This window comes from Mirounga angustirostris, unplaced genomic scaffold (assembly GCF_029215605.1).
Source record: "Mirounga angustirostris isolate CCGP_5_RB_7025 unplaced genomic scaffold, mMirAng1.0.hap1 SCAF_7, whole genome shotgun sequence".
In the NCBI taxonomy this organism is placed as follows: Eukaryota; Metazoa; Chordata; class Mammalia; order Carnivora; family Phocidae; genus Mirounga; species Mirounga angustirostris.
Window position 1 is genome coordinate 25,976,758 of NW_026991715.1, and position 20,091 is coordinate 25,996,848.

The 20,091-nt window shown below is 40.6% G+C and overlaps 1 protein-coding gene across 4 annotated transcripts in view; it reads left to right on the forward strand.

The window, feature by feature from the left end:
• CDC42SE2 (CDC42 small effector 2) overlaps positions 1-20,091 on the forward strand; it is a 181,350-nt gene that overhangs the window by 69,369 nt on the left and 91,890 nt on the right. For 3 of the 4 annotated variants that reach the window (XM_045870213.3, XM_045870212.3, XM_064595867.1), the window contains exon 1: positions 299-452. The exons of the other annotated variant lie outside the window; for it this stretch is intronic. The gene's annotated coding sequence lies outside the window, so the exon portion shown is untranslated. Of the gene's footprint in view, positions 1-298; positions 453-20,091 lie in introns of those variants that run through there. 4 annotated transcript variants of the gene reach the window in all.

The window sequence follows — 20,091 nt, forward strand, 5'->3', positions numbered from 1 at the left end:
CGCGAGCCGCCGTTGCCCGCCGCCGGGCGGAGGGCGAGGAGGGGCTCTCGTGCGCTCCCACCCAGCCCTGGTCGCCATCTTCCGGCGCGTCCCTTCCCGCGCGGGCTCCCACCCCGGCTCGCGGCCCTCCGCTCCCTCAGGAGGGGGCTTCCTAGCCCGCGCAGCTGCAGGGCGCCGCGCGTTGCGGGGGTCGCGGGCTGAGTCCAACGCCCCGGCGGGCCAGGGGGTGGGGCCGGCGCGGCGGCAGCTGCGCGGCGGCGCTGCCCTCCCGCGGCTCTGCGGGCGCGCGCCGCCTCTCGCTCCGCCCGCGCGCGAGCCTGGGCGCGGAGGGAGGGGCCAGGAAGCGGCGAGCGCGCCGGGGAGCGCAGCTGCGGGCGTGGGGGTGGCAGGAGCCGCGGAGCCGGCACCGAGAGCGGCTGCGGCTGGAGCCCGCGGTCGAGACAAAGGCGACGGTGAGTGTCCCGCCGGCCCGGCTCGCGCGCCGGCCCCCACACCTCGCCCTCGCGGCCTCCTGGGCGGGGGCCCGCAGCCTCGAACCCCCGCCGCCGAGGGCGCGGCGGGGAGCGCGGCCCGGCCCTGCCCCCCGCGCGCTGCGGGCTGTGGGCTGAGCCTGCGGCTCCATTTTCAGGTCTGGGCGAGGTCTTCCTGCGGACCCTGCCTTTGGTTTTTCTTCCATTCCTTCTGAGGAATGGTTACATGCTCAGTTCAAAACTGACGACAGGCGGGCGGCTGAGGGAGCCAACCGCCAGCCTGATGTAAAATGGAAATGAAAAGACCCCCTCCCCCCAACTTTGCAGGTCTGGGAGTCGGGAGGGGAGGCGCGAAGGGCGGGCGGGGAGGGCCGGGGTCTTCCAGGTGAGGGTTTGGGGGGGGCGGGAACCCCTGCTCGGGAGCCCGGGCTCTCGCCGGAGGCGTGCTGCGCGTTCCGCCCGCGGGTCTCGCGGCGCTTCTCTTTGGGCCCCGGAGAGGGAGCCCTGCCTGACCACCTACGCGGAGGAGCTCGTGTTACTCTTACAGGTTGTCCTTCCTTCGCCGCTTCAGTTGTGATTTTTGGTGACGGCGTGGTAGCTGGAGGCTCGCTGATGCCGCATTTACAGCTGAAAAGCCCCGATGGGCTGACTTCGTGTGTACTGGAAACATTGGAATTTCTCCTTGTCTGCTGTTATTTCAAATGATAAACTTTTGTAGGGGAATTTGGTGCTGATGTTCAGTTTACAGAATTGACATATTTTGTTTTAAAGAGTCTGGCTTATAGTAGGTGCTCAGTAAAATATTTGAATGAACGAATCTTGAAACATGAAAACTGATCTCACAGCTAGGAAAATTTAGGCACATACCCTCTTGACTCAAGGAAAAAAACGTTGGCAAACCGCATGCAGTTTTTGTTTATATGCTGCTTTTTTGTTTTTACCCACCATATTGATAGTGTTGATCAGTTATTATCGGTGTTACAAGTGTAGAATATGTAGTTGAAATGTGAAATTTTTCATTTTGAGAGAAAGTTGGTTGACATTTTCTGTTTAAAAATAAGTGTTAAAAGATAAGTGTTATTTCTGCTTTTCTTTCGAAAGAAAGAAATTAAAGGAGAGGTGTTTGGATTGTATTTTGTTCTTTTGAGACGCCCAAAGTCTATTTCATTATGAATAAATAGTTTATGTGCTTTTGGCGGGCCGTGGCGGCATGGTCTTCAGTTGCTTTTTGAGCCAGAGGCTCTCTAAAGTTAGGGGGGAAAGAAAACTAATGTTGCACTAATTAAACCCTACCATTTATTCAACCGGTATTCATGGAGCAGCCATTAGGTAGTGGCACCTGTGTTGGTAACGTTTCTAGAAGCAAACAAAACCCACAATTATCGCTTTAACCTGAGCGTGAAGTTCTTTCCTCATTATCGATGTTGCAAGTAAGGACCGACTTACACCCCTACTGACTACTTACAAGGGAAGCTGGCAGGTGGAGTGCAGAAAGTATAGATCCCTAAGTCTACTTAAAGGTTAATAAGTAACTTCATAGGGCTGAGATTATTAGGTTACATTTTCTTATTGTCAGTTTAATAAAATCAATCTACATTTTAAAATGAAGGGAGGAGGAGGTTTAACCAACTTTTTTTCCCCCTCCTTCCATACTGGATGATTTTGGTACAGTGTATTTATTGAAGAGTAATGCACTTCTGGTTGTTTTCTGTAAATAATCTTTGTTATACGACATTTTCTATTTTTCAGAATCTCCAAGGAGAAACAGTGGATTACTTTTCTACAAGAAATGTTTTAAATAAAGCACCTATTTGGAAGCTTTATTTTGATCTTTTAGTCACTATTTACAGATAAATACAGTATTGACTTGATCATGCTGAAAAGGGAAGGAGTAGTAATAATTTGTGCTTCCATATTTGGACTTTCCTGCTAGTATCGCAACTGTGATGGAACTGCTTACTAAAAGGAGAATACTGTTTGTAGTATTTATTCTGAACATAAGGTTGCATTGCCTGCTTTTGTCTTATATACACAGGATTTTTTTAAAAAGTGCTTATTTTGTTTGGTCTCATCAGAAGGCCATATTGATGTGTTCCAGTGTCATTTTTTTGATCATTACAAAATAATGTAGATTAAGAATTTTTTCATAGATGGCATTTCAGTTTAGGTGGACCTTTTGACTTGTTAACACCTTATACATTATTGAAGATAATGTACTTTCAGATAGAACTTTCAAAGATTTTTAGGTTGGCTGCTCGCTTTTTGTGGTTGTGCCTGGGAGTAATATGGAAAGTAATCCCTTAAATTTTAGTGGTAGAGAGTTGTATTTTTCGTTGTTTGTTTTTTTTAACGTATGTTTCTTGTGGGAAGAGTTACTTTGACAATATACTTTTTTTTTTTTTTTAAGATTTTATTTATTTGACAGAGTACAAGGAGGGGGAGCAGCAGGGAGAGGGAGAAGGAGAAGCAGGCTCCTCGCTGAGCAAGGAGCCTGATGTGGGGCTCCATCCCAGAACCTGGGGATTATGACCTGAGCTGAAGGCAGATGCTTAACCGACTGAGCCACCCAGGCATCCCGACAACATACTGTTGATAGTCTGGTGCTGATGAGAAACCTCGTAGTAGGTGATAAAGTGATGTTTAAGAAGTGTAAGCAAGCTGTGATATGTTGAATAAAAAATGCTTGGTGTATTGTATTTGGATACAAGCTTCATCATCAGAGTTCATGACAGTCAACAGTATTGAGACATATTAAAATTTTTTCAAGAAATAAGAACCCATGGGGTGCCTGGGTGGTTCAGTCGGTTAAGCGGCTGCCTTCGGCCCAGGTTGTGATCTCAGGGTCCGGGGATCGAGCCCCTCCTGGGATCCAGCTCCCTGCTCAGCGGGGAGCCTGCTTCTCCCTCCCGCTCTGCTACTACCACTGCTTGTGCTCTCTTGCTGTCTGTCAAGTAAATAAAGTATTTTAAAGATTTTATTTATTGATTTGACAGAGATACAGCGAGGGAGGGAACACAAGCAGGGGGAGTGGGAGAGGGAGAAGCTTGCTTCCCACTGAGCAGGGAGCCCCATGTGGGTCTTGATCCTGGGGCTCTAAGATCGAGACCTGAGCCGAAGGCAGACGCTTAACGACTGAGCCACCCAGGCGCCCCTAGATAAATAAAATCTTAAAAAAAAAATAGGGTTTTGTACCTTAAAAAATATTGTATTTTCAAAGTATTTCTATCTCAGAATAGTTTATAATGTTTTGAGTCTAAATAAATTCCAGGATCATCCCATTTTATAATTGTTGGAGTATTTGAAATGTTGATGCTTTCATCCTTAGGGTATGTGTGTGTGTGTGTGACAGGATGGGAGTAGGGAGTTTGTTCATTTTTTTTTTTTAAGACCCCTCAGAATGCTTTACAAAGTGTTTCCTTTATCAGATGTAATTAATAAAGTGATTAAGAATGATGTCCATAAAAAAGCATTGCAGCTGTGCTCATTTTTGTATAGATTGTTAGTATCAATTAGCATTTGTATAAAAACATTTCCAAAGTGCTTTGTAAGTAATTTCTCACATTCTCTAGGACAGGTTGCTATTACATTTTTTACGTCCCAGGTGTCGCTTTTTGAAAGTGTTTAGGTTTTCATCTGCTTTAGGATGAGTCTGGGGTACTTTTGTTAACGCTTTGTAAGTTTTTTTTCCTCACAACTGGAAATGCATATTGGTTTTCATCTGTTATAGTGTTCTTAATCTCAGTTCTCATGAAATATTTTAACATTTTATTGAAAAATGTTAGTAATATTTTTGAGAGGAATATTATGGGTTCCCTGTGCATTCTTGAGAAGAACTGAGTGAAATGTGTGCTTATCCTTAATTCTTACTTACTAGTTAGGTGAGGGAATTTATCCTGATTTTTTTTTCCATACCATGTGGAAAAACTTGAAATTTAGCTTATTAATAATTAACTGTGTGCATCCTGCTACCTCACTTCAAAGCTTAAGAATACTGGAACTTTTCTGTAATACAAACAAACAATGAACAGAGCAGGATTTAGCTGAACGAGTTATGGGAATCCATCCAAAGGGAGTTTCTGAACTGAAAGCCAAAAGACTTGGTAATAAGTTGTCTTTATCATGACACCATAAAATACCTGCAAATGTATTTTAGTCAAAATGGATTACAGTAAAACAAACTCCCTCTTTTTCCTAGAAAGCATTAGATAACTCCATGTTAAATTTAGGTATCTTTGAAATTGACTAAATGATGAGCACTGATATTTTCATTTTATTTCTTACCCAATTAGAAATTCATGCTAAGATTTCTTGTTAAAACTTTGGATTATTGTAAGCATCTGTTAGTAAAACATAAAATCATTTTGTTCCATGTAGCTTAATAATATACTTCCACTTTTTGATTAATAAAGCAAAAATGATTTTTTTGTATATTCAGCATTGTGTATATTTTGCACTTACGTATGGTGAGAACCCATGGGTATTTGTGGAACTGGTATGTGCAGTGGATGGGACTTGATAAAGCTTAAGGAGAGAACAACTCTCTCCCTATACCTTCAAACTGTCCCTATAGATTAAGTCTTTCCCGGCCTCTGGATGAGCTTTTAGGAAGGTCAGGTACCTTTTCTAGTTAGTTTTAGGTAATAAAAATTCTTGTGCTTACTTGTCAATGATAGTGTTACTTTAGTCATTGGAAGGTACAGTTCAGTATAATATTCAGTGTTAAAACTGTTACACAATTTAAAACTTCTCTCTATGGCTCAGAACTTTGTGAGCCCAGAAGTCTGCTTTGGAGCAAGAGTCCTAGTAGGTGTCTTTTATTTTACCAGCTTCTCTTGACTGTGCTGTCCATTCACCTGTCCAGGGTCCAGGTCAGTGGGGAAAGAGAAGTGGGGGGAAAGATGTGATTTTAATGTGGCTCATCCTGTTGTGCTCTGGGCACTGGTGCCTTCTGAATCGGGCAGGTTGTTCAAAGTGGACTTTCTCCAGAAGTGCTGGAAATGGTTTTCTTGGGGATTCCATGTCTGGGAACCTTCCAGCTACAATTCTTGTGATACAGTTCTTCTGTTACTGCCCCTTCATCTTCCAGTTTCCCTCATCTGCAGGCTCACTATGCCCAAGGAGAGGTTTTGCTTTAGTCTTCATAGTAGTTCTATAACTTTTTAACCAGACCTGCCCTTTACTAAGATTATTTCATAATACGCAGTTTCATGCATTCCACTAGGACCTCAACATTGTACCTTTCCGGCTCTTTCTGTTAATTACCCCACTTACACAGTACTTCTGTGTCTGGGACCTATAGAATGTTGCTGCTATACTGTCCCAAGCCCTCCTTCCTCCACATCCATGCTTTGAATCCATGGTCCACTGTTAGAAATTTTACTTTTGTACACCCTCAGTTCTCTATAGCAGTTCTTTACTCACCTGTAGTTTGCCCCCCTCCCCTCCCCCCCCATCTAGACTAGCCTGTACGTGGCATTTGAGTATGGCTTGAGGGAAAAAAAACAAACACTGATGCTGACCTCATCTCCCTGTAAATTAGGAGGGTCCTTCATGCTGCCCACAGTTCTGTAATCTTAAAAAAAATTTTTTTTTTTTTTTTAAAGTAATCCCTACACCCAATGTGGCACTCCCAACTCAGGACCCTGAGATTAAGAGTCCCACATTCCACCGACTAAGTCAGCTAGGTGCCCCAGTTCTGGAATCTTAGTACATTTCCCTGGTTGAATCACTCTCCCACTCCCCTAAATGACTATTTTACATCTCTCCTTAAAACTCTAGTACCTCTTTGCATTTTCTGCTGACGACCTTGCTTCCTGTATATTAAAAATGAAAGCAATCAGAAAAAAACTTTTTCATCTCTTTTCGCATCTATACCCACACTCTGCATTTTCTATTCTGCTGTGATCATGGGTTCCATTCCTCTTGCCCTTGGTTCTATCCCCTTCTCCTGTCAAGGATATTGCATTGCCTCAGTATTCATCCCGGGCTCCTGCCTGCCAGTGAGCTATGTCATCACCGTTTTGCCATTTCTACTTGATCATTCCTAATCAGGGTAGAGATATGCTGAAGTATCTCCCATCTTTAAAACAAACAAACCTCCCCCAGCACCACATTTTTCTTCAGCTACCGTTTTCTAAAAGAGTTATTTGTGGTCACCAGTCCTTCCTATCTCTTTTGGATCCATTACATTCAGGTGTTTTTTTTTTTTTTTTTTTTTTTCCCCACTCTACTCTTGTTGACCTTACCAGTGAGCTCCTTGGTAATACATTCCCTAGTCAGTTCTCAGTCCTAGTCCCCTTGGATGCAGCAGCAGCATCTGACATGGTTGATAATTTTCTTCTCTTTGAAACCTTTTCTCCCCTTGCTTCTGGGACACTACTACTTATTTGTAGTTTCTTTTTCTGGTTCTTTTTTGTAGCCCCAACTTCTAAAAAATAAGGCAGTGTCCCAGAGCTCTATGTTTAAGTCTCTTCTATATTTATATGTAGTCTTTCGTAATCTCATCCTATTCTCTAGCTGGAATTATCATATATTTCAAACTAAAAATGTTATCTTCAGCTTGGGTCTCTTTCCTAACCTCCACACGTGTACCCAACTGCTGAGTCAACATTCCTAATTAGATATCCCATATTTCATAAGTCAAGACTGACCTCTCCATCTTTGTTTCTCTCCTACTCCAATGATTGCTCTTATCCCATCTCCCTCATCTTCTAGGTGTCCACCCCATCTTTCAGTTTTTTGTGGCTGAAACCTGGTAGACATTCTTGATTTCACTTTCTCACACCCCCACATCTAATTCAAAATAATGTATCATACCTTAAAGTCTACCATAAGACCACTGCTGACACTCTTCTCTAAGCAACCATCATCTCTTGCCTATCTTATTTTAGTAGTCTCTTTCCTGGTCTCTTTGCTGCTTCTGCTCTTTTCTGTTCTCAGAACAGTAGCAGGGTGATCCTTTTGAAATGCAAGTTGAATTATGTTACTTTGATGTTCAAAATCCTTTGGTGGCTTTCCTTAGAGTAAAAGCCAGAATACAACAGGGCCTGCAAGGCCCTCCATCATCTGTGCCTCTTACCTCTCTGACATGTCCTATTACTTTTTCCTTGGTTTATTCTCGAACCTGCCAAGCAGTTTGGCTTTAGTGTCCTTAGGGAAAGACCTTTCTTTTATTCACTGCAGAATATCCAGTATTCAGAACAGAGACATGCACATGATGGGCATTTACATTTGCTCAATGAATGACCACTTATCTTGTTATTCATGTCTTTGAAAACAGCTTTTGTGTATGTTTGTATAACCAAAAGTATTTTGACTAAAAATATATATATTTTTAAAGATTTTATTTATTTATTTGACAGAGAGAGAGACACAGCAAGAGAGGGAACACAAGCAAGGGGAGTGGGAGAGGGAGAAGCAGGCTCCCCGCAGAGCAGGGAGCCCAGTGTGGGACTCGATCCCAGGACCCTGGGATCATGACCTGAGCTGAAGGCAGTCGCTTAACCGACTGAGCCACCCAGGCGCCTGACTAAAAATATTTCACTTAAAACCATGTAGTCCTGGAAAAATTAAGTAAGAAAATTTAGATACAAGGAGAGAAAGTATGTTCAAATCAATTTTTGTGTATGCAAAGTGAAAATACATGGGGAGGGCGCCTCGGTGGCTCAGATGGTTAAGCGTCTGCCTTTGGCTCAGGTCATGATCCTGGAGTCCCGGGATCGAGTCCCACGTCGGGCTCCCTGCTAGGCGGGGAGCCTGCTTCTCCCTCTGCCTCTGCCCCCCTTTCTCTCTCTCTGACTCTCATGAATAAATAAATAAAACATTAAAAAATTAAAAAAAAAAAGAATACATGGGGAAATGGTTATGGACAGAGGAGGTAGGAAAGGAACAGGGAGGTAAGGTAAACAAAATAAAAAGAAAAGCCTGATTTGGAAGTAGGGTGACAACACAAACCATTTTTGGCTTGCTCCGTACTTCTTTTGGGCTTTTTCTTGAATTCTGAGTGTTGGTGATTTACATGGACTTAGGCTCTTGAAGTTGGGCTATATTACACCTTTCTTTTATCAGGGATATTGGTTCAAGTGAGATTGGGATCCAAAACTTGGTTGGTTTTCTATTGCCAAACTCCTTTTGTTAAAGTAAGTTGCTGTTATCAAGAAAGTGCTTTATCGGACGATGTTCTTAGCATTTCTTAATTTTTTTGTAGAGAGTCCAGAGGTGTCATAGCTTTAGAGAGAGATTTTCAGCTTACACAAATTTATTAGTATGCTTTGTTCTCTCAGTATTACACTGCCTATTTACCGCCCCCCTTGGAAAAGGCGGGGCCTATAAGTAGTTTTACTGTAGTTCTGTGGTAAGCTAGCAGCTAGCTACATTAATGTGCACAATTTTATTGAGTAATATTTATAAGCATGTTTGTGCTCATAAATGAAAAATACTTGAATATGTATAAATACATTTTTAAAACTGTAATTTAAGTAATATTTAGGTAGGAAATAGGAGTGCCGGGGAAATTAATGATAATGCACACTTTCAGTATTTCATTATGCTGAGACAAGATTTTGTAAACCCTTTTAAAAATTAATTAATTTTGGAGATTTTATTTTCAAGCAATCTGTACACCGAACGTGGGGCTCAAATCCACAGCCCGTAGACCAAGAGTCACACGCTCCACTGACTGAGCCAGCCAGGTGCCCCTAAAATTTATTTTTAAACTCTTTTTTTCTAAGTTATAAGTGTCATTTCCTGTTGATTAAAAAAAAAAAATCTTTTAGGGGCACCTGGGTGACTCAATTGGTTAAGTGTCTGCCTTTGGCTTGGGTCATGATCCCTGGGTTCTGGGATCGAGTGCCTTGTCCGGCTCCCTGCTCAGCTGGAAGCCTGCTTCTCCCTCTGCCACTGCCCCCCCCTACCCCCGTGTGTGTGTGTGTGTGTGTGTGTGTGTGTGTGTGTGTGCGCGTGCGCACAAATTCATGTCACAATTTCAAGTATGAAATACCCATCTTGGATTAGTAAGATCCTTCTTTCTGGGGCACCTGGGTGGCTCAGTCAGTTAAGCATACTTCTCTTGGTTTCGACTGAGGTCATGATCTCAGGGTTGTGAGATCTGGCCCTGCATCCGGCTTTGTACTGGGCCGTGGGCTCTGCGCTGGGCATGAAGTCTGTTTAAGATTCTCTCCCCCTTCTCTGATTGTCCCTCTCCCCCCTCTCTTGCGTGCACTTGTTTTCTTTCTCTCTCTCTTTCTAAAAAATCCTTATTTCTGAACTGATAAGTAGTCAAACCTCTAAATTTATTTCAGGTATATTCGTAGTCTGAGGCCTACTGTGGCATGCTTTAACATCATAATATTCTAGGTGGATTGTGAAGTAATCAAAATGATCATATTGAGAAAAGTGAATAAGTAATAGGCTGTGAACCAAATCTCTTAAGGGGTTGTCAAAGTATGTATTCGTTTGTTCATTTAACAGATTTATCAAACTACTCTTCCCATTTTACTCAGAATAAAATACAAACTGTACTCTCCCAGAAAATACAAACTCACTCACACTGTTGATATAATATGGACCTGACAGCCACTCAGAGTGGCTCACCTTTGCTCACTGCCTTTAGCCACAAATTAATTTCTCAAACAGGCCTTGCTTGTTCTTGTGTTAGGGTTTTTATACTAGTTGTTTCCTCTGTTTGAAATGATGGTTCCCAGATCTTTGCAAGGCTGGCCTCCTATCTTGAAGATCTCAGCTTAAATATCACCTCATTTCCTCGCCACTCAGTTTAAAGTAGCACCCTCCCATCACTGTTACACTTTCTTTATAGCATTTGTCAGACTTTAATATGTTTTTAATTTAAGTGTGTCCGAAAATAGATAATAACCCTTATGAGAGCAAGGAACTCCTTTTTCTTGTTCCTTGCTGTCACAATGCTCAGAATACTACATGACACTAGATAAGTGTTTAGTAAAAAAGTGTTGAATGAATAAAAATAGTAATCTCATCTGTTCTTTATTGTGAATGAATTTTAGTGTAGTGATGTCTTAAAGTGTCAAAGATGTATTCCTTCTAACCTAGGGGAGTAGGAAATGGGAATATTCAGGCAAAAGCCTGATTTAAGGAAAGTATGAAATTGTTCTGATGATCCTTAGATCAGAGTATTGGGTAGAACTAGTGGTGTGTTGGAGCTGGTGAGCTGATCTTGTGCATCTTTCCAGCTCCATGTTCAGTGACATCATGTTGGCAGCTCGAAACTGGTTATGGTAGGACTGTTTATGACATGGGAATCTGCAAAAGCTATAAATCAGGGCCTTTTTTCCAGAGAGGTAGTTGTTAAATATTTATCAGCCAGCCACTGGGTGGAACCATATGAAATTGTTGTTTTTATGGATAAAAAGTGCTTGAATATCGACAAGCATTTTTTCTTATGGTTTAACCTAGCGGAGTTATTTTGGTTTAAAGATAATTTCCTCATTGTGGTCTGTGAAGTCAGTTCAGTCCGTGACTTACCTCAGTGCTGTATCTTTTTTGTTTTTCAAAGTTGCATCCCCTTCACATCTGATGATGATTTGTAGATTCTTTTATTGTGTAAAAACTGGTTATTTGTGTGTTTGTATATTAATTGCTTAACTATACACCTTACTTTGACTAGTTCATTCCAAAGCAGGCATAAAAGATCTTGAGATGCCTTTGAAGGTGTTTTTGGTTTTGCTACTGAGTTGCTACGCCCATGGTAAGGTGTTCTTTTCCTGGTGAAGAAAGCAGAGCTGATTCAATTTGAGTCATAAATTATTAGGTACCTTTTATTTTAAAATTTGCTTTTCAGAATGATTTACATGATTTACATAAATATACCTGAGTTTAGTTTTTTTTTTTTTCCTGGCTTTTTTGTTTTCTTCTTTTGCCCATTATCCTCTAAGTGCTTACCTGATGTCTCTGATCATTTACTTCCTGCTACTCTGATTTTTTCTGTGAATCCGTATCTCTGAATCAATGAAATTATATGGTCCTATTTCTCAGCTTTAGTTGTTTTTCTCTTTGTCTCTCCTATGATCACCTGGACATACCGTGCCATTTTCCACCCTTATCTCCCCCCCCCCACCCCCAATTCTTATAAAGAGACAGATTATTTTCTTACAGGCACCTGTGGAGATTTAAAATTTTCTTAAGGAAATTAATTTAAAAATTGAGCTTTGTCGATTTACTGACAGTTCTTGAGTGACATTTGCATTATGTTAACTCTGAATAAGTGGATTTGAATTGTTGATATTGAATTAAAATATGGCACCTATATTTCTTATCCTTTAACTCAGGTTCTCTCTCTCTCATTCACAAGCATTAAAAAAAGTTGTGTTTGATGCAGAGCATCAGAGTATATGAATAAGCTAAAGAAAAAAAAAAACACATCCGTAATTCTACCATCCTAAATAACCACTGGTCATGTTTTGTTGAGTGTCCTTCCAGGCACGTCGATGAATAAGTGGTTTTTCTTTTTTTTTTTTTTTTTAACCGAAATAAAATCTTAGTACACAATTTAGCAAATACTGTGATCATAAAAGCATTACTTTTATTACTTTAGTTTGAAAGAATCTCTTTGGAAAGTGAAAATTTTGTTTGACAGTGGGTAAAGCTGTAAGTAAAGTTATGATTAAAAACAATGGTGTTTATGGAGAGTATAATTGTGGTAAGTCACCTCGACTCAAAAATTACTTGAGCAGTAATTTTTTCTTGAGAGCTCTTTTACCATTGCACAATAGCTTGATTGTGTTATACCAGCTAAGGAAAACAGTACATGATTTTGTGTACAGTAGACTTATTTTAATAATAGCCCTAGGGTAAAATAAGGGGTTGTAGATAAGTTCATATTTTTTGGTCTGCCCCAGTCCTATTGATGCCTTAATATTAAAATAATCTTATTTATTTACATATTTATTTTTAAGATTTTATTTATTTATTTAACAGAGAGAGATAGCAAGAGCAGGAACACAAGCAGAGGGAGTGGGAGAGGGAGAAGCAGGCTTCCCACCAAGCAGGGAGGCCGATGTGGGGCTCCATCCCAGGACCCTGGGATCATGACCTGAGCCGAAGGCAGATGCTTAACAACTGAGCTACCCAGGCGCCCCAATATTAAAATAATTTTAGAAGAAAAATGTGTTTTATTAAAGGCTTTTATCCAGTCTGTGACAATTTCATTAAATATTGCTACCCTTTTTAATATGTCAGAATGAGGAGTGAGGGAGTTCTTGGAAAAAAAGTTTTAGTTTAAGAATTCGTGTATTAATGTTTGAGTTGATTTTTGTTTTCATGTATGTGCAGATCCTTGTGGAAGAATCCCTCATATATATTGGTATATTCCATGCTTTGGAAATCAGTCCTAATCTTATCAGTTAGCTGTTTTGGACTAAAAGTAGTTTTTAAAAGCTAATCAAGAGTCCTTAAGGGTTGTATAATTTAAATGACTTTTCCTTTATCACAGCTATATTCATTAGCTATGGTAGAGTAGAAAGTTGGTTTCCTACCTTGTTTTTATTGTTTTTTTACCTTGTCTTTTTCTTTATTGTACTACTGCTTGCTCTCAAGCTCCTGTGCTCTTTATCTCTTCTTAAATAGCTGAAGTAGTCATTTCTCTTAACGTAGTGCTACTTCCTGAATGGTGCATACAATACTGAAAACATGTCTCATGTGGTAAAGAAGAATAAAAAGCATTATAGTTGAGAAATGATGCATTTTTGTGTGAAGGGGAGATTGGCAGTTAGTTCCTAAAAAAATGTTTTTCAGCGAGTGATCACATGTTTGTAAATGTTGGAAGGTTCAGTGAAATATTGATATAAATTCAAGGAAAGTGTCTAGAATTATTCTGTACATTTTGCTGTTTAAGAAATAGGTATTTTTAAATTTCAATTTCACAGTGAATTTTTAGCATTTTTATATTTATTTTGTGAATAAAAACCTTGTTTTTATAAAAAGGATACATAAAAAGCTCAGAAATTAGTCACATAATAAATGGCAGAACTACTGTTCAAAATGTCTGATTTTCAGAGTCATTGACTTGGGAAGCATTGTTAAGTGGCAGAAAGAATAGGAACTTTGGAATTAGGCACACCTTAGTTTGATCCATAACTTTGCCACATATTTGCTGCGTGGCCAAGGCCTCAGTCTCAGTGATTTTAATTTTATTAAGTGAGGTTAATAGGCTTGGTAGGATTAAATGAGGTACACCTCAGTACCTGGATTGTAGAAAGTGTTAATATTTCATTTCCTTTTTGCTACTCCATGTTACTTTAAAACATCTCCAGAGTCAGTTGGACATTTTACTTGAAAGTGAATTGCAGTCAGGAAACTGGAAATTCATGTAACCCCGGGTGGACTCATATTGTAGTGTCCTTTTAATCTGCCTATTTTAGGAGGAGAATGGTTCTTGAGACTCTTTTAAAAAGTATTTTGACTTCAAGGAAAGTTTTGAAGTTAAAAGCTGAAGTAGAACAGAGTGAGGCTGAGTTCATTATTGCTGGCCAAAATGGTAAGAAAGTAGCTAATCTCTTGGTTTATAGTGTAACAGTTGTGTGCATAAAGATGTCTGTTTGTTTATTTAATTTTTTTAAAATTTTATTATGTTAATCACCATACATTACATCATTAGTTTTTGGTGTAGTGGTCCATGATTCACTGTTTTCGTATAACACCCAGTGCTCCATTCAGTACGTGCCCTCCTTAATACCCATCACTGGGCTAACCCATCCCCCCACCCCCCTCCCCTCTAGAACCCTCAGTTTGTTTCTCGGAGTCCATAGTCTCTCACGGTTCATCTCCCCCTCCGATTTCACCCCCTTCATTTTCCCCTTCCTACTATCTTCTTCTTTTTTTTTAACATCTAATGTATTGTTTAATTTTATTTTTAAGTAATCTCTACACCCAACATGGGGCTCAAACTCACAACCCTGAGATCAAGAGTTGCGTGCTCTTCCAACTGAGCCAGCCAGGCGCCCCAGAGATGTCTATTTTAAAGCCTAAGAACTTACCCTTTGCAGAAGAAGAAAGTTACTAAAATATGGAAAAAAGTGTTCAACTTTAATAACAATACGTTTCTCTTACCAAATTTAGGATTTAAGAAGTGGTGCCAATTCACCTCAGTACAGTGACATAGGTACGAAATTTATTGCTGGAGGGAGTATAAATCTGTAGAACCCCCCCCTTTTTTTTTTCCAAAAGCATTTTGACATATATATCAAAGACTGGTATTTTTGTCTCTGAGACTGTATCCTAAGGAAATGATCCTCACTCTTTTTTTTTTTTTCTACCCTATGGCAGCTTTATCGAGATAATAGATGTGATACTGTGAGTTACAATAAGAAATAATCTATTTGGTCTTCCCTGTTCTTGGTGCAGAGCTCCTAAAACCCTTGGAATTTCCTGAGAGAGCCATAAAGGTGTCTTTTGTTATGTTAATGAGGTGACTTTTGGGAAGCACATAAAGATGGCCGCTGGTTGCCAGGAGAACCAACCCTGCGATTAGAGGTTTGGAACTTTTAAGTCCCACCTGTCTGACCTGGAGAGGGGCCAGGGGCTGGAGGTTGAATTGCCAGTGACCAGTGATTTAATCAGTCATAACTGTGTAATGAAGCCTTCGTAAAAATCCAAAGGATGGGGTAGGATAACTTCCTGGTGGTGAACGTACGGAGATGCTGGGGGGAGTGGCATGCTCAGAGAGCAAGGAAGCTACAGACCCCTTTCCTTTTTTTCCCTGTGTATCTCTTCCATTTGGCTGTTCCAGAATTATATCCTTTCATAATAAACTGGTAATCTCGTGACTGAAATGTTTCTCAGATTTCTGTAAACTGCTCTAGCATATTAGTCAAACCTGAGGAGGGAGTCATGGGAACTTTAGAAGCACAGGTGACAGTCTGGTCTTAGGATTGGCCTCTGAAGGGCAGGGCAGTCTTGTAGGACTGAGCCCTTAGCCTGCCTGTGGGATCTGGTGCTGTCTCTAGGTATGTCAGGATTGAGTTGAATTATAGGACACCCAGGTGGTACTGGAGAATTGCTTGGTGTTGGTGTGTTCTGCACCTCAGGATTGGTGTCGCAATTGTTATTCACATATCATAATCCACCTTTTAAAGTATATAAGTCAGTGTTGTGCAACCATCAGTACTGTCTAATTTTAGAATATTTTCATTACCTCAAAAAGAAATTAACAGTCATTCCCCATTCCTCCATTTCCCCCAGCTCCCGGCAACCACTAATCTGTTTTCTGTCTCTCTGGATTTGCCTCCTTTGGACATTTTATATAAATGGGATCATACAGTGTGTGTGTTTTTGTGAGTGGCTTTTTTCACTTAGCATAATGTTTCAGGGTTCATCTATGTTGTAGCATGTATCAGCACTCGATTGTGTCTTGAAGATGAATGTTAGTTGTATGCATATACCACATTTCATTTATCCATCAGTTAATGGGTATTTGGGTTTCTACATTTTGGCTATTATGAATAATACTGCTATGAATATTCATATGCAGCTTTTTGTGTGGATATATTTTATTTTATTTTTTTAAAAGATTTATTTATGAGAGAAGCGCAAGCAGGGGGTGGGGCAGAGGGGGACTCCCCATTGTGTATTACTGATAAGTTCTTTCAGCCAAGATCATTCAGTGTTAGAATGTTAGTATTGTATGTTGCCCTAACAATTGTCTTATAAATAAAGTCATTTTGGGCTACTGCTAAGAGAATCACTTTATGCTACGGTTGAAAGACTAAAAAAAGTCAGCTATCAACTCTGAAATGTGCTTTTATGGCAGTCAATATCACTTGAGCAAGAGGAGGGGGAGAGAGAGAGAATGTCAAGCAGACTCCCCGCTGAGCGCAGAGCCAATCCCTGGGCAGGATCTCGCAACCCTTGAGATCATGACTTGTGCCAAAATCAAGAGTCAGGCACTTAACTGACTGAGCCACCCAGGCACTCCGGCAATGTACATTTTAAGCTTAAACATAATCTATCTGTGAGCATTCTTTGCAAGATACAAACAGTACTGTAGGATCTTCAGGTAGAAAGATATTATAGAGGGAATTTGATACTTAAAAAAAAATCATTGGATAGTTTGGAAGAATTGGAATCAGAACCATCACTGGATTATATGTTTAAGAATATAAGGCCAGGGGCACCTGGGTGGCTAGTCGTTAAGCGTCTGCCTTCGGCTCAGGTCCTGATCCCAAGGGTCCTGGGATCGAGCCCCGAATCCGGCTCCCTGCTCCGCGGGAAGCCTGCTTCTCCCTCTCCTGCTCCCCCTGCTTGTGTTCCCTCTCTCGCTATGTCTCTCTCTGTCAAATAAATAAATAAAATCTTAAAAAAAAAAAAAAAGAATGTAAGGCCATAGCTGAAGGGTCAGGAAGGTAAAACCAGGGACCCATCATAGGGATGCTGAATATGTGATGTGACTGCTTCTTGCTTGCATCTGGTGACTAAAGTTACTGTAACTGCTTCTAATCACATTGATTTTGTTTTGTCATTGCTTACCACTTAAATCAGCAGTGGAAGGATAGCTTCGTCATTTTCTTTCCTTCACTTCTGCTTTCCAAATCTCTAAAGAGGCCTTCTTACTGGTAGAACCTGATTTACATTCTGAATGCAAACTATAACTTGAAGTCTGGGAAATGTAGTTTACTGGTTTTATTTTGTTTTAGCTTTCCTGCACCTGAGATACAGGTAGGCATATATGAGGAGTGGTAGGAAAGAATGAATACCAGGTGCTACTTGAGTAACCTCTCTAGCATTCAGCAGAAGACTCCATATTTTTTCAGTGATAAGGCTTTATGTCTTTACATGCAGTGTATTTTGAAGATGGTAAGATGAAAAAATCCACCTTAGACTTGATTTGTTCAGGAAATTTTCTTTTCCTATAATGTGAGCCCTTACTCTTCTGTTACTTTCATAAAGTAGCATGTCTATTGTAATATTTCCATTTGGAAATACACTAGTGTTTGTAGAAAATTCTTTTATACTGTGTTTATCTCTGGGTTGAATAGGTGAAATATTTCTGAAGAATATAACTGTAAAATATTATGTTTTTCTGGGTGCCTGGGTAGTTCAACTCTTGATTTCAGCTCAGGTCATGATCTCAGGGTCATGAGCTTGAGCCCTGCCCAGCAGGGAGTCTGCTTGAGATTCTCTCTCTCTCTGCCTCTCCCACTGCCCCTCCCCCTGCTCACTCTCTCTCTCTCTGCCTCTTTCTAAAATAAATAAATCTAAAAAAATCTTGTTTTTCCCTTATTGCTGGTTTTTCACAGGATTGAATTAATATGTAATTATTTTTTTTTTAAGGATTTTATTTGAGAGAGAGTACACCTGAGAGAGACAGTGTATGCGTGCAGAAGCAGGGGGAGGGGCAGGCAGAGGGAGAAGCAGGCTTCCGGTGAGCAGGGAGCCCGATGCAGGACTCGATCCCAGGACTCTGGGATCATAACCTGAGCCGAAGGCTGACGCTTAAACTGACTGAGCCACCCAGGTGTCCCCTAGTATGTAATTTAAATGTCTTTTTAAAATCGTTTATGCTACCTCAGTTCATTATTTTGTCAACATAGGAAAAGCTATGGTAATCTTTAAAAAGAATATGCGAGCTAGTAAAAGTAGCTTTTCCCCTTATAAAATTTAGAATGAAAACATGTATGATTTTTTGATACTGGGCCCTTTTTTTTTTTTGGATTTATTTATTGGGTTGCCTGAGTGGCTCAGTTAAGAGTCTGACTTCGGTTTAGGTCATGATCTCAGGGTCCTGGGATGGAGCCCTGCATAGGACTCCTCGCTCAGTGGGGAGTCTGCTTCTCCCTCTCCCTCTTCCCATTCCCCAGCTTGTGTGCACATGCATGTGCTCTCTTTCTCTCTCTAATAAATAAAATATAAAAAAAAAAATAGTTGACTGGAGCCGAAATTAAGAGCTGGACGCCTAACAAATGAGTCACCCAAGCGCTATGATAGTTTTTTAAAGAAATTTTTATTTCGTCAGAAAATTTTGAGAGTATTACAAGTCAGTATGCTTTTCTATCAAAGTATTTATACCTCCCATATTTTGTGTTCCGTAGTCTTGAGTATGGTGAGCATATCATTAAATAGCCTTTTGCTAAATAACTTTCAGATGCTATGTCTTAGGTTCTTTAATATTAAGTAGTTGAGAATATGTTGCTATCTATGTAGCTTCAGTTGGCATCTGTTTGCAGGAAAAAGTATTAAGTTGACCTGGAAACCTGACTCTGCTTTATTTATTTTTTAAAGATTTTATTTACTCAATTAGCTTGCGTTGGTGAGCAGGGAGGTGGGAGGTGGGGTCAAAGGGAGAATCTCAAGCAGACTTGGTGCTGAGCATGGCGCCTGACGCAGGGCAGGATCTCACAACCCTTAGATCATGACCTGAGCCGAAAACAAGAGTTGGGCACTCAAGTGACAGTCACCCAAGTGCCCCCTAAGTCTGCTTTAGTGATGCCTGTTGACTGCTTGCAAGGAGCATGGAATTAGGTTTTGGTATAAGCATTTTGGGGTGAAATTGAAGGGTTGGTCCCCATTTTTTCCTCCCAGCTATTTTCTAATTTGATGATTTTTTTTTTTTAAGATTTTATTTTATTTATTAGAGAGAGAGAGACAGCTAGAGAGGGAACAGAAGCAGGGGGAGTGGGAGAGGGAGAAGCAGGCTCCCGGCTGAGCAGAGAGCCCGATGCGGGGCTCGATCCCAGGATCCTGGGATCATGACCTGAGCCGAAGGCAGACGCTTAACGACTGAGCCACCCAGGTGCCCCCTAATTTGATGATTTTTAAAGAGTTGATAGTATTCTGTTGCTGTTCTCATTAGGTCTAGAGCACTGTTATTCTATATCTGCAAGTTAATGTTGTCTTTGAACTTTCTTGTATATGTACCCTTGAAAACTTTTTTGAGAAACTTTGTACTTCTTCATAAATTTTAAAACTGACATTAAAATCTTAAGTTTATGAAATTACCAAAGATGTAATTTCTGGAATACTGTATGTTGTCTATGTTTTTAAAGAATATGTTGCCAAACACTTTGACCCTGTTTGTTCTGCTTATTCACTTTATTGCAAAGAACTGCTGTAAAATTTGGTAGTCCTCACTGTCAAACAAGCCAGATCGTGTATGTTTTCTTAAAAGTGGCCTGACGTTTGCAGTGCTAATAGAAATAGCAGCACCTGCACTGAACAACCACTGGACAACTGTTTGCACTACCAAATTCTGACATCGATTGATTAGGCAAGGAGTCTTGCCATGAATTTCTTTGAGTATTTCTTGCGTTGCTTAAATGAGACTTTGTGTCTGCCAGTTACGCCTTCGGTGCACTGGAGACTTACTGAAAATCAGTACCATGTTAAGGTTTGAGATGAGTGAAGTATGGCTTTCTTCTACAACGTGGAAGAGTTACTGTGAAAGGGAAGGTGGAGAAAGAATGAATGATGCCTAGACACATCAATTTTATTTATTTAAAAAACATTTAAAAAATATTTTTTAGGTAATTTCTATGCCCAACATGGGGCTTGCACCCATGACCCCTAGACCAAAAGTCGCACACTCAACCGACTGAGCCAGCCAGGCGCTCCAAGGCACATCAATTTTAGACAAGAGCATAGAAGGAAGTTGGAGATG